This window comes from Symphodus melops, assembly GCF_947650265.1.
Source record: "Symphodus melops genome assembly, chromosome: 20".
NCBI classification, from domain to species: domain Eukaryota; kingdom Metazoa; phylum Chordata; class Actinopteri; order Labriformes; family Labridae; genus Symphodus; species Symphodus melops.
The window spans coordinates 13,759,197-13,772,202 of record NC_136710.1 but is presented as its reverse complement, the minus strand read 5'-3'; positions in this window follow the sequence as shown (position 1 = coordinate 13,772,202).

Sequence of the window (13,006 nt, the reverse complement as noted above, 5' to 3'; positions counted from 1 at the left end):
CATCTCGTCAGGAACAAAAAGGTTCAGGGACATCTCTTCATAGAACTAAAAGGTTCAGGGACATCTCTTCATAGACCTATCAGGGTCAGGGACTTCACTTCAAAGAACTAAAAGGTTCAGGGACTTCTCTTCAGGAACTAAAAGGTTCAGGGACTTCTCTTTATAGAACTAAAAGGTTAAGGGACATCTCTTCTCAGAACTAAAAGGTTCATGGACTCCTCTTCAGGAACTAAAAGGGTCAGGCACTTCTCATCATATAACTAAAAGGTTCAGGGACTTCTCTTCAAAGAACTAAAAGGTTCAGGGACTTCTCTTCAGGAACTAAAAGGTTCAGGGACTTCTCTTCATAGAACTAAAAGGTTCAGGGACTTCTCTTCAAAGAACTAAAAGGGCAGGGACTTCTCTTCAGGAACTAAAAGGTTCAGGGACTTCTCTTCATAGAACTAAAAAGTTCAGGGACATCTCTTCATGGAACAAAAAGGTTCAGGGACTTCTCTTCAGGAACTAAAAGGTTCAGGGACATCTCTTCATAGAACTAAAAAGTTCAGGGACATCTCTTCATAGACCTATCAGGGTCAGGGACTTCACTTCAAAGAACTAAAAGGTTCAGGGACTTCTCTTCAGGAACTAAAAGGTTCAGGGACTTCTCTTCATAGAACTAAAAGGTTAAGGGAATTCTCTTCTCAGAACTAAAAGGTTCAGGGACTTCTCTTCAGGAACTAAAAGGATCAGGGACTTCTCTTCATAGAACTAAAAGGGTAAGGGACTTCTCTTCTCAGAACTAAAAGGTTAAGGGACTTCTCTTCATATAACTAAAAGGTTCAGGGACTTCTCTTCAGGAACTAAAAGGTTCAGGGACTTCTCTTCATAGAACTAAAAGGTTAAGGGAATTCTCTTCTCAGAACTAAAAGGTTCAGGGACTTCTCTTCAGGAACTAAAAGGTTCAGGCACTTCTCATCATATAACTAAAAGGTTCAGGGACTTCTCTTCAAAGAACTAAAAGGTGCAGGGACTTCTCTTCAGGAACTAAAAGGTTCAGGGACATCTATTCATGGAACTAAAAGGTTCAGGGACTTCTCTTCAGGAACTAAAAGGTTCAGGGACTTCTCTTCAGGAACTAAAAGGTTCAGGGGCATCTCTTTAAAGAACTAAAAGGTTCAGGAACTTCTCTTTAGGGTTCAGGGACTTCTCTTCATAGACCTATCAGGGTCAGGGACTTCACTTCAAAGAACTAAAAGGTTCAGGGACTTCTCTTCAGGAACTAAAAGGTTCAGGGACTTCTCTTCATAGAACTAAAAGGTTAAGGGAATTCTCTTCTCAGAACTAAAAGGTTCAGGGACTTCTCTTCAGGAACTAAAAGGATCAGGGACTTCTCTTCATAGAACTAAAAGGGTAAGGGACTTCTCTTCTCAGAACTAAAAGGTTAAGGGACTTCTCTTCATATAACTAAAAGGTTCAGGGACTTCTCTTCAGGAACTAAAAGGTTCAGGGACTTCTCTTCATAGAACTAAAAGGTTAAGGGAATTCTCTTCTCAGAACTAAAAGGTTCAGGGACTTCTCTTCAGGAACTAAAAGGTTCAGGCACTTCTCATCATATAACTAAAAGGTTCAGGGACTTCTCTTCAAAGAACTAAAAGGTGCAGGGACTTCTCTTCAGGAACTAAAAGGTTCAGGGACATCTATTCATGGAACTAAAAGGTTCAGGGACTTCTCTTCAGGAACTAAAAGGTTCAGGGACTTCTCTTCAGGAACTAAAAGGTTCAGGGGCATCTCTTTAAAGAACTAAAAGGTTCAGGAACTTCTCTTTAGGGTTCAGGGACTTCTCTTCATTGAACTAAAAGGTTCAGGGACTTCTCTTCAGGAACTAAAAGGTTAAGGGACTTCTCTTCAGGAACTAAAAGGTTCAGGGACTTCTCTTCATAGAACTAAAAGGTTAAGGGAATTCTCTTCTCAGAACTAAAAGGTTAAGGGACTTCTCTTCAGGAACTAAAAGGTTCATGCACTTCTCATCATATAACTAAAAGGTTCAGGGACTTCTCTTCAAAGAACTAAAAGGTGCAGGGACTTCTCTTCAGGAACTAAAAGGTTCAGGGACATCTCTTCATGGAACTAAAAGGTTCAGGGACTTCTCTTCAGGAACTAAAAGGTTCAGGGACTTCTCTTCAGGAACTAAAAGGTTCAGGGGCATCTCTTTAAAGAACTAAAAGGTTCAGGAACTTCTCTTCAGGGTTCAGGGACTTCTCTTCATAGAACTAAAAGGTTCAGGGACTTCTCTTCAGGAACTAAAAGGTTAAGGGACTTCTCTTCTCAGAACTAAAAGGTTCAGGGACTTCTCTTCAGGAACTAAAAGGTTCAGGGACTTCTCTTCATAGAACTAAAAGGTTCAGGGACTTCTCTTCAAAGAACTAAAAGGGTAAGGGACTTCTCTTCAGGAACTAAAAGGTTCAGGGACTTCTCTTCATAGAACTAAAAGGTTCAGGGACTTCTCTTAATAGAACTAAACGGTTCAGGGACTTCTCTTTAAAGAACTAAAAGGTTCATGGACTTCTCTTCAGGAACTAAAAGGTTCAGGCACTTCTCATCATATAACTAAAAGGTTCAGGGACTTCTCTTCAAAGAACTAAAAGGTTCAGGGACTTCTCTTCAGGAACTAAAAGGTTCAGGGACATCTCTTAATAGAACTAAACGGTTCAGGGACTTCTCTTTAAAGAACTAAAAGGTTCATGGACTTCTCTTCAGGAACTAAAAGGTTCAGGGACATCTCTTCATGGCACTAAAAGGTTCAGGGACTTCTCTTCAGGAACTAAAAGGTTCAGGGACTTCTCTTCATAGACCTAACAGGTTCAGGGACGTCTCTTCAGGAACTAAAAGGTTCACAGACGTCTCTTCAGGAACTAAAAGGTTCAGGGACGTCTCTTTAAAGATCTAAAAGGTTCAGGGACTTCTCTTCAGGAACTAAAAGGTTCAGGGACATCTCTTCATAGAACTAAAAGGTTCAGGGACATCTCTTCATAGACCTCTCAGGGTCAGGGACTTCTCTTTATAGAACTAAAAGGTTCAGTGACTTCTCTTCAGGAACTAAAAGGTTCAGGGACTTCTTTTCATAGAACTAAAAGGTTCAGGGACTTCTCTTCTCAGAACTAAAAGGTTCAGGGACTTCTCTTCAGGAACTAAAAGGTTCAGGGACTTCTCTACATAGAACTAAAAGGTTCAGGGACTTCTCTTTATATAACTAAAAGGTTCAGGGACTTCTCTTCAGGAACTAAAAGGTTCAGTGACTTCTCTTCACAGAACTAAAAGGTTCAGGGACTTCACTTAATAGAACTAAACGGTTCAGGGACTTCTCTTTAAAGAACTAAAAGGTTCATGGACTTCTCTTCAGGAACTAAAAGGTTCCGGGACTTCTCATCATATAACTAAAAGGTTCAGGGACTTCTCTTCAGGAAATAAAAGGTTAAGGGACTTCTCTTCTCAGAACTAAAAGGTTCAGGAACTTCTCTTCAGGGTTCAGGGACTTCTCTTCAAAGAACTAAAAGGTTCAGGGACTTCTCTTCAAGAACTAAAAGGTTCAGGGACTTCTCTTCAGGAACTAAAAGGTTCAGGGACTTCTCTTTATAGAACTAAAAGGTTAAGGGACATCTCTTCTCAGAACTAAAAGGTTCAGGGACTTCTCTTTATAGAACTAAAAGGTTAAGGGACATCTCTTCTCAGAACTAAAAGGTTCAGGGACTTCACTTCAAAGAACTAAAAGGTTCAGGGACTTCTCTTCAGGAACTAAAAGGTTCAGGGACTTCTCTTTATAGAACTAAAAGGTTAAGGGACATCTCTTCTCAGAACTAAAAGGTTCAGGGACTTCTCTTCATAGAACTAAAAGGTTCAGGGACTTCTCTTAGAAGAACTAAACGGTTCAGGGACTTCTCTTTAAAGAACTAAAAGGTTCATGGACTTCTCTTCAGGAACTAAAAGGTTCAGGCACTTCTCATCATATAAATAAAAGGTTCAGGGACTTCTCTTCAAAGAACTAAAAGGTTCAGGGACTTCTCTTCAGGAACTAAAAGGTTCAGGGACTTCTCCTCATAGAACTAAAAGGTTCAGGGACTTCTCTTCAAAGAACTAAAAGGTTCAGGGACTTCTCTTCAGGAACTAAAAGGTTCAGGGACTTCTCTTCAGGAACTAAAAGGTTCAGGCACTTCTCATCATATAACTAAACGGTTCAGGGACTTCTCTTTAAAGAACTAAAAGGTTCATGGACTTCTCTTCAGAAACTAAAAGGTTCAGGGACATCTCTTCATGGAACTAAAAGGTTCAGGGACTTCTCTTCAGGAACTAAAAGGTTCAGGGACTTCTCTTCATAGACCTAACAGGTTCAGGGACGTCTCTTCAGGAACTAAAAGGTTCACAGACGTCTCTTCAGGAACTAAAAGGTTCAGGGACGTCTCTTTAAAGATCTAAAAGGTTCAGGGACTACTCTTCAGGAACTAAAAGGTTCAGGGACATCTCTTCATAGAACTAAAAGGTTCAGGGACATCTCTTCATAGACCTCTCAGGGTCAGGGACTTCTCTTCATAGAACTAAAAGGTTCAGTGACTTCTCTTCAGGAACTAAAAGGTTCAGGGACTTCTTTTCATAGAACTAAAAGGTTCAGGGACTTCTCTTCTCAGAACTAAAAGGTTCAGGGACTTCTCTTCAGGAACTAAAAGGTTCAGGGACTTCTCTACATAGAACTAAAAGGTTCAGGGACTTCTCTTTATATAACTAAAAGGTTCAGGGACTTCTCTTCAGGAACTAAAAGGTTCAGTGACTTCTCTTCACAGAACTAAAAGGTTCAGGGACTTCACTTAATAGAACTAAACGGTTCAGGGACTTCTCTTTAAAGAACTAAAAGGTTTATGGACTTCTCTTCAGGAACTAAAAGGTTCAGGGACTTCTCATCATATAACTAAAAGGTTCAGGGACTTCTCTTCAGGAAATAAAAGGTTAAGGGACTTCTCTTCTCAGAACTAAAAGGTTCAGGGACTTCTCTTCAAAGAACTAAAAGGTTCAGGGACTTCTCTTCAAGAACTAAAAGGTTCAGGGACTTCTCTTCAGGAACTAAAAGGTTCAGGGGCATCTCTTTAAAGAACTAAAAGGTTCAGGAACTTCTCTTCAGGGTTCAGGGACTTCTCTTCATAGAACTGAAAGGTTCAGGGACTTCTCTTCAGGAACTAAAAGGTTAAGGGACTTCTCTTCTCAGAACAAAAAGGTTCAGGGACTTCTCTTCATGGAACTAAAAGGTTAAGGGACATCTCGTCAGGAACAAAAAGGTTCAGGGACATCTCTTCATAGAACTAAAAGGTTCAGGGACATCTCTTCATAGACCTATCAGGGTCAGGGACTTCACTTCAAAGAACTAAAAGGTTCAGGGACTTCTCTTCAGGAACTAAAAGGTTCAGGGACTTCTCTTTATAGAACTAAAAGGTTAAGGGACATCTCTTCTCAGAACTAAAAGGTTCAGGGACTTCTCTTCATAGAACTAAAAGGGTAAGGGACTTCTCTTAGAAGAACTAAATGGTTCAGGGACTTCTCTTTAAAGAACTAAAAGGTTCATGGACTCCTCTTCAGGAACTAAAAGGTTCAGGCACTTCTCATCATATAACTAAAAGGTTCAGGGACATCTCTTCATAGATCTAAAAAGTTCAGGGACATCTCTTCATAGACCTATCAGGGTCAGGGACTTCACTTCAAAGAACTAAAAGGTTCAGGGACTTCTCTTCAGGAACTAAAAGGTTCAGGGACTTCTCTTCATAGAACTAAAAGGTTAAGGGAATTCTCTTCTCAGAACTAAAAGGTTCAGGGACTTCTCTTCAGGAACTAAAAGGATCAGGGACTTCTCTTCATAGAACTAAAAGGGTAAGGGACTTCTCTTCTCAGAACTAAAAGGTTAAGGGACTTCTCTTCATATAACTAAAAGGTTCAGGGACTTCTCTTCAGGAACTAAACGGTTCAGGGACTTCTCTTCATAGAACTAAAAGGTTCAGGGACTTCTCTTAGAAGAACTAAACGGTTCAGGGACTTCTCTTTAAAGAACTAAAAGGTTCTTTGACTTCTCTTCAGGAACTAAAAGGTTCAGGCACTTCTCATCATATAAATAAAAGGTTCAGGGACTTCTCTTCAAAGAACTAAAAGGTTCAGGGACTTCTCTTCATAGAACTAAAAGGTTCAGGGACTTCTCTTCAAAGAACTAAAAGGTTCAGGGACTTCTCTTCAGGAACTAAAAGGTTCAGGGACTTCTCTTCATAGAACTAAAAAGTTCAGGGACATCTCTTCATGGAACTAAAAGGTTCAGGGACTTCTCTTCAGGAACTAAAAGGTTCAGGGACTTCTCTTCAGGAACTAAAAGGTTCAGGCACTTCTCATCATATAACTAAAAGGTTCAGGGACTTCTCTTCAAAGAACTAAAAGGTGCAGGGACTTCTCTTCAGGAACTAAAAGGTTCAGGGACATCTCTTCATGGAACTAAAAGGTTCAGGGACTTCTCTTCAGGAACTAAAAGGTTCAGGGACTTCTCTTCAGGAACTAAAAGGTTCAGGGGCATCTCTTTAAAGAACTAAAAGGTTCAGGAACTTCTCTTTACGGTTCAGGGACTTCTCTTAATAGAACTAAAAGGTTCAGGGACTTCTCTTCAGGAACTAAAAGGTTAAGGGACTTCTCTTCTCAGAACTAAAAGATTCAGGGACTTCTCTTCATGGAACTAAAAGGTTCAGGGACTTCTCTTCAGGAACTAAAAGGTTCAGGGGCATCTCTTTAAAGAACTAAAAGGTTCAGGAACTTCTCTTCAAAGAACTAAAAGGTTCAGGGACTTCTCTTCAGGAACTAAAAGGTTCAGGGACTTCTCTTCATAGAACTAAAAGGTTCAGGGACTTCTCTTCAAAGAACTAAAAGGTTCAGGGACTTCTCATCAGGAACTAAAAGGTTCAGGGACTTCTCTTCATAGAACTAAAAAGTTCAGGGACATCTCTTCATCGAACAAAAAGGTTCAGGGACTTCTCTTCAGGAACTAAAAGGTTCAGGGACATCTCTTCATAGAACTAAAAAGTTCAGGGACATCTCTTCATAGACCTATCAGGGTCAGGGACTTCACTTCAAAGAACTAAAAGGTTCAGGGACTTCTCTTCAGGAACTAAAAGGTTCAGGGACTTCTCTTCATAGAACTAAAAGGTTAAGGGAATTCTCTTCTCAGAACTAAAAGGTTCAGGGACTTCTCTTCAGGAACTAAAAGGATAAGGGACTTCTCTTCATAGAACTAAAAGGGTAAGGGACTTCTCTTCTCAGAACTAAAAGGTTAAGGGACTTCTCTTCATATAACTAAAAGGTTCAGGGACTTCTCTTCAGGAACTAAAAGGTTCAGGGACTTCTCTTCATAGAACTAAAAGGTTCAGGGACTTCTCTTAGAAGAACTAAACGGTTCAGGGACTTCTCTTTAAAGAACTAAAAGGTTCATGGACTTCTCTTCAGGAACTAAAAGGTTCAGGCACTTCTCATCATATAAATAAAAGGTTCAGGGACTTCTCTTCAAAGAACTAAAAGTTTCAGGGACTTCTCTTCAGGAACTAAAAGGTTCAGGGACTTCTCTTCATAGAACTAAAAGGTTCAGGGACTTCTCTTCAAAGAACTAAAATGTTCAGGGACTTCTCTTCAGGAACTAAAAGGTTCAGGGACTTCTCTTCATAGAACTAAAAAGTTCAGGGACATCTCTTCATGGAACTAAAAGGTTCAGGGACTTCTCTTCAGGAACTAAAAGGTTCAGGGACTTCTCTTTAAAGATCTAAAAGGTTCAGGGACATCTCTTCATAGAACTACAAAGTTCAGGGACATCTCTTCATAGACCTATCAGGGTCAGGGACTTCACTTCAAAGAACTAAAAGGTTCAGGGACTTCTCTTCAGGAACTAAAAGGTTCAGGGACTTCTCTTCATAGAACTAAAAGGTTAAGGGAATTCTCTTCTCAGAACTAAAAGGTTCAGGGACTTCTCTTCAGGAACTAAAAGGTTCAGGCACTTCTCATCATATAACTAAAAGGTTCAGGGACTTCTCTTCAAAGAACTAAAAGGTTCAGGGACTTCTCTTCAGGAACTCAAAGGTTCAGGGACATCTCTTCATGGAACTAAAAGGTTTAGGGACTTCTCTTCAGGAACTAAAAGGTTCAGGGACTTCTCTTTAAAGATCTAAAAGGTTCAGGGACATCTCTTCAGGAACTAAAAGGTTCAGGGACATCTCTTCATAGAACTACAAAGTTCAGGGACATCTCTTCATAGACCTATCAGGGTCAGGGACTTCACTTCAAAGAACTAAAAGGTTCAGGGACTTCTCTTCAGGAACTAAAAGGTTCAGGGACTTCTCTTCATAGAACTAAAAGGTTAAGGGAATTCTCTTCTCAGAACTAAAAGGTTCAGGGACTTCTCTTCAGGAACTAAAAGGTTCAGGCACTTCTCATCATATAACTAAAAGGTTCAGGGACTTCTCTTCAAAGAACTAAAAGGTGCAGGGACTTCTCTTCAGGAACTAAAAGGTTCAGGGACATCTCTTCATGGAACTAAAAGGTTCAGGGACTTCTCTTCAGGAACTAAAAGGTTCAGGGGCATCTCTTTAAAGAACTAAAAGGTTCAGGAACTTCTCTTTAGGGTTCAGGGACTTCTCTTCATAGAACTAAAAGGTTCAGGGACTTCTCTTCAGGAACTAAAAGGTTAAGGGACTTCTCTTCTCAGAACTAAAAGATTCAGGGACTTCTCTTCATGGAACTAAAAGGTTCAGGGACTTCTCTTCAGGAACTAAAAGGTTCAGGGGCATCTCTTTAAAGAACTAAAAGGTTCAGGAACTTCTCTTCAGGGTTCAGGGACTTCTCTTCATAGAACTAAAAGGTTCAGGGACTTCTCTTCAGGAACTAAAAGGTTAAGGGACTTCTCTTCTCAGAACTAAAAGGTTCAGGGACTTCTCTTTTGGAACTAAAAGGTTCAGGGACTTCTCTTCATAGAACTAAAAGGTTCAGGGACTTCTCTTAATAGAACTAAACGGTTCAGGGACTTCTCTTTAAAGAACTAAAAGGTTCATGGACTTCTCTTCAGGAACTAAAAGGTTCAGGCACTTCTCATCATATAACTAAAAGGTTCAGGGACTTCTCTTCATAGAACTAAAAGGTTCAGGGACTTCTCTTCAGGAACTAAAAGGTTAAGGGACTTCTCTTCTCAGAACTAAAAGATTCAGGGACTTCTCTTCATGGAACTAAAAGGTTCAGGGACTTCTCTTCAGGAACTAAAAGGTTCAGGGGCATCTCTTTAAAGAACTAAAAGGTTCAGGAACTTCTCTTCAGGGTTCAGGGACTTCTCTTCATAGAACTAAAAGGTTCAGGGACTTCTCTTCATAGAACTAAAAGGTTCAGGGACTTCTCTTCAAAGAACTAAAAGGGCAGGGACTTCTCTTCAGGAACTAAAAGGTTCAGGGACTTCTCTTCATAGAACTAAAAAGTTCAGGGACATCTCTTCATGGAACAAAAAGGTTCAGGGACTTCTCTTCAGGAACTAAAAGGTTCAGGGACATCTCTTCATAGAACTAAAAAGTTCAGGGACATCTCTTCATAGACCTATCAGGGTCAGGGACTTCACTTCAAAGAACTAAAAGGTTCAGGGACTTCTCTTCAGGAACTAAAAGGTTCAGGGACTTCTCTTCATAGAACTAAAAGGTTAAGGGAATTCTCTTCTCAGAACTAAAAGGTTCAGGGACTTCTCTTCAGGAACTAAAAGGATCAGGGACTTCTCTTCATAGAACTAAAAGGGTAAGGGACTTCTCTTCTCAGAACTAAAAGGTTAAGGGACTTCTCTTCATATAACTAAAAGGTTCAGGGACTTCTCTTCAGGAACTAAAAGGTTCAGGGACTTCTCTTCATAGAACTAAAAGGTTAAGGGAATTCTCTTCTCAGAACTAAAAGGTTCAGGGACTTCTCTTCAGGAACTAAAAGGTTCAGGCACTTCTCATCATATAACTAAAAGGTTCAGGGACTTCTCTTCAAAGAACTAAAAGGTGCAGGGACTTCTCTTCAGGAACTAAAAGGTTCAGGGACATCTATTCATGGAACTAAAAGGTTCAGGGACTTCTCTTCAGGAACTAAAAGGTTCAGGGACTTCTCTTCAGGAACTAAAAGGTTCAGGGGCATCTCTTTAAAGAACTAAAAGGTTCAGGAACTTCTCTTTAGGGTTCAGGGACTTCTCTTCATAGACCTATCAGGGTCAGGGACTTCACTTCAAAGAACTAAAAGGTTCAGGGACTTCTCTTCAGGAACTAAAAGGTTCAGGGACTTCTCTTCATAGAACTAAAAGGTTAAGGGAATTCTCTTCTCAGAACTAAAAGGTTCAGGGACTTCTCTTCAGGAACTAAAAGGATCAGGGACTTCTCTTCATAGAACTAAAAGGGTAAGGGACTTCTCTTCTCAGAACTAAAAGGTTAAGGGACTTCTCTTCATATAACTAAAAGGTTCAGGGACTTCTCTTCAGGAACTAAAAGGTTCAGGGACTTCTCTTCATAGAACTAAAAGGTTAAGGGAATTCTCTTCTCAGAACTAAAAGGTTCAGGGACTTCTCTTCAGGAACTAAAAGGTTCAGGCACTTCTCATCATATAACTAAAAGGTTCAGGGACTTCTCTTCAAAGAACTAAAAGGTGCAGGGACTTCTCTTCAGGAACTAAAAGGTTCAGGGACATCTATTCATGGAACTAAAAGGTTCAGGGACTTCTCTTCAGGAACTAAAAGGTTCAGGGACTTCTCTTCAGGAACTAAAAGGTTCAGGGGCATCTCTTTAAAGAACTAAAAGGTTCAGGAACTTCTCTTTAGGGTTCAGGGACTTCTCTTCATTGAACTAAAAGGTTCAGGGACTTCTCTTCAGGAACTAAAAGGTTAAGGGACTTCTCTTCAGGAACTAAAAGGTTCAGGGACTTCTCTTCATAGAACTAAAAGGTTAAGGGAATTCTCTTCTCAGAACTAAAAGGTTAAGGGACTTCTCTTCAGGAACTAAAAGGTTCATGCACTTCTCATCATATAACTAAAAGGTTCAGGGACTTCTCTTCAAAGAACTAAAAGGTGCAGGGACTTCTCTTCAGGAACTAAAAGGTTCAGGGACATCTCTTCATGGAACTAAAAGGTTCAGGGACTTCTCTTCAGGAACTAAAAGGTTCAGGGACTTCTCTTCAGGAACTAAAAGGTTCAGGGGCATCTCTTTAAAGAACTAAAAGGTTCAGGAACTTCTCTTCAGGGTTCAGGGACTTCTCTTCATAGAACTAAAAGGTTCAGGGACTTCTCTTCAGGAACTAAAAGGTTAAGGGACTTCTCTTCTCAGAACTAAAAGGTTCAGGGACTTCTCTTCAGGAACTAAAAGGTTCAGGGACTTCTCTTCATAGAACTAAAAGGTTCAGGGACTTCTCTTCAAAGAACTAAAAGGGTAAGGGACTTCTCTTCAGGAACTAAAAGGTTCAGGGACTTCTCTTCATAGAACTAAAAGGTTCAGGGACTTCTCTTAATAGAACTAAACGGTTCAGGGACTTCTCTTTAAAGAACTAAAAGGTTCATGGACTTCTCTTCAGGAACTAAAAGGTTCAGGCACTTCTCATCATATAACTAAAAGGTTCAGGGACTTCTCTTCAAAGAACTAAAAGGTTCAGGGACTTCTCTTCAGGAACTAAAAGGTTCAGGGACATCTCTTAATAGAACTAAACGGTTCAGGGACTTCTCTTTAAAGAACTAAAAGGTTCATGGACTTCTCTTCAGGAACTAAAAGGTTCAGGGACATCTCTTCATGGCACTAAAAGGTTCAGGGACTTCTCTTCAGGAACTAAAAGGTTCAGGGACTTCTCTTCATAGACCTAACAGGTTCAGGGACGTCTCTTCAGGAACTAAAAGGTTCACAGACGTCTCTTCAGGAACTAAAAGGTTCAGGGACGTCTCTTTAAAGATCTAAAAGGTTCAGGGACTTCTCTTCAGGAACTAAAAGGTTCAGGGACATCTCTTCATAGAACTAAAAGGTTCAGGGACATCTCTTCATAGACCTCTCAGGGTCAGGGACTTCTCTTTATAGAACTAAAAGGTTCAGTGACTTCTCTTCAGGAACTAAAAGGTTCAGGGACTTCTTTTCATAGAACTAAAAGGTTCAGGGACTTCTCTTCTCAGAACTAAAAGGTTCAGGGACTTCTCTTCAGGAACTAAAAGGTTCAGGGACTTCTCTACATAGAACTAAAAGGTTCAGGGACTTCTCTTTATATAACTAAAAGGTTCAGGGACTTCTCTTCAGGAACTAAAAGGTTCAGTGACTTCTCTTCACAGAACTAAAAGGTTCAGGGACTTCACTTAATAGAACTAAACGGTTCAGGGACTTCTCTTTAAAGAACTAAAAGGTTCATGGACTTCTCTTCAGGAACTAAAAGGTTCCGGGACTTCTCATCATATAACTAAAAGGTTCAGGGACTTCTCTTCAGGAAATAAAAGGTTAAGGGACTTCTCTTCTCAGAACTAAAAGGTTCAGGAACTTCTCTTCAGGGTTCAGGGACTTCTCTTCAAAGAACTAAAAGGTTCAGGGACTTCTCTTCAAGAACTAAAAGGTTCAGGGACTTCTCTTCAGGAACTAAAAGGTTCAGGGACTTCTCTTTATAGAACTAAAAGGTTAAGGGACATCTCTTCTCAGAACTAAAAGGTTCAGGGACTTCTCTTTATAGAACTAAAAGGTTAAGGGACATCTCTTCTCAGAACTAAAAGGTTCAGGGACTTCACTTCAAAGAACTAAAAGGTTCAGGGACTTCTCTTCAGGAACTAAAAGGTTCAGGGACTTCTCTTTATAGAACTAAAAGGTTAAGGGACATCTCTTCTCAGAACTAAAAGGTTCAGGGACTTCTCTTCATAGAACTAAAAGGTTCAGGGACTTCTCTTAGAAGAACTAAACGGTTCAGGGACTTCTCTTTAAAGAACTAAAAGGTTCATGGACTTCTCTTCAGG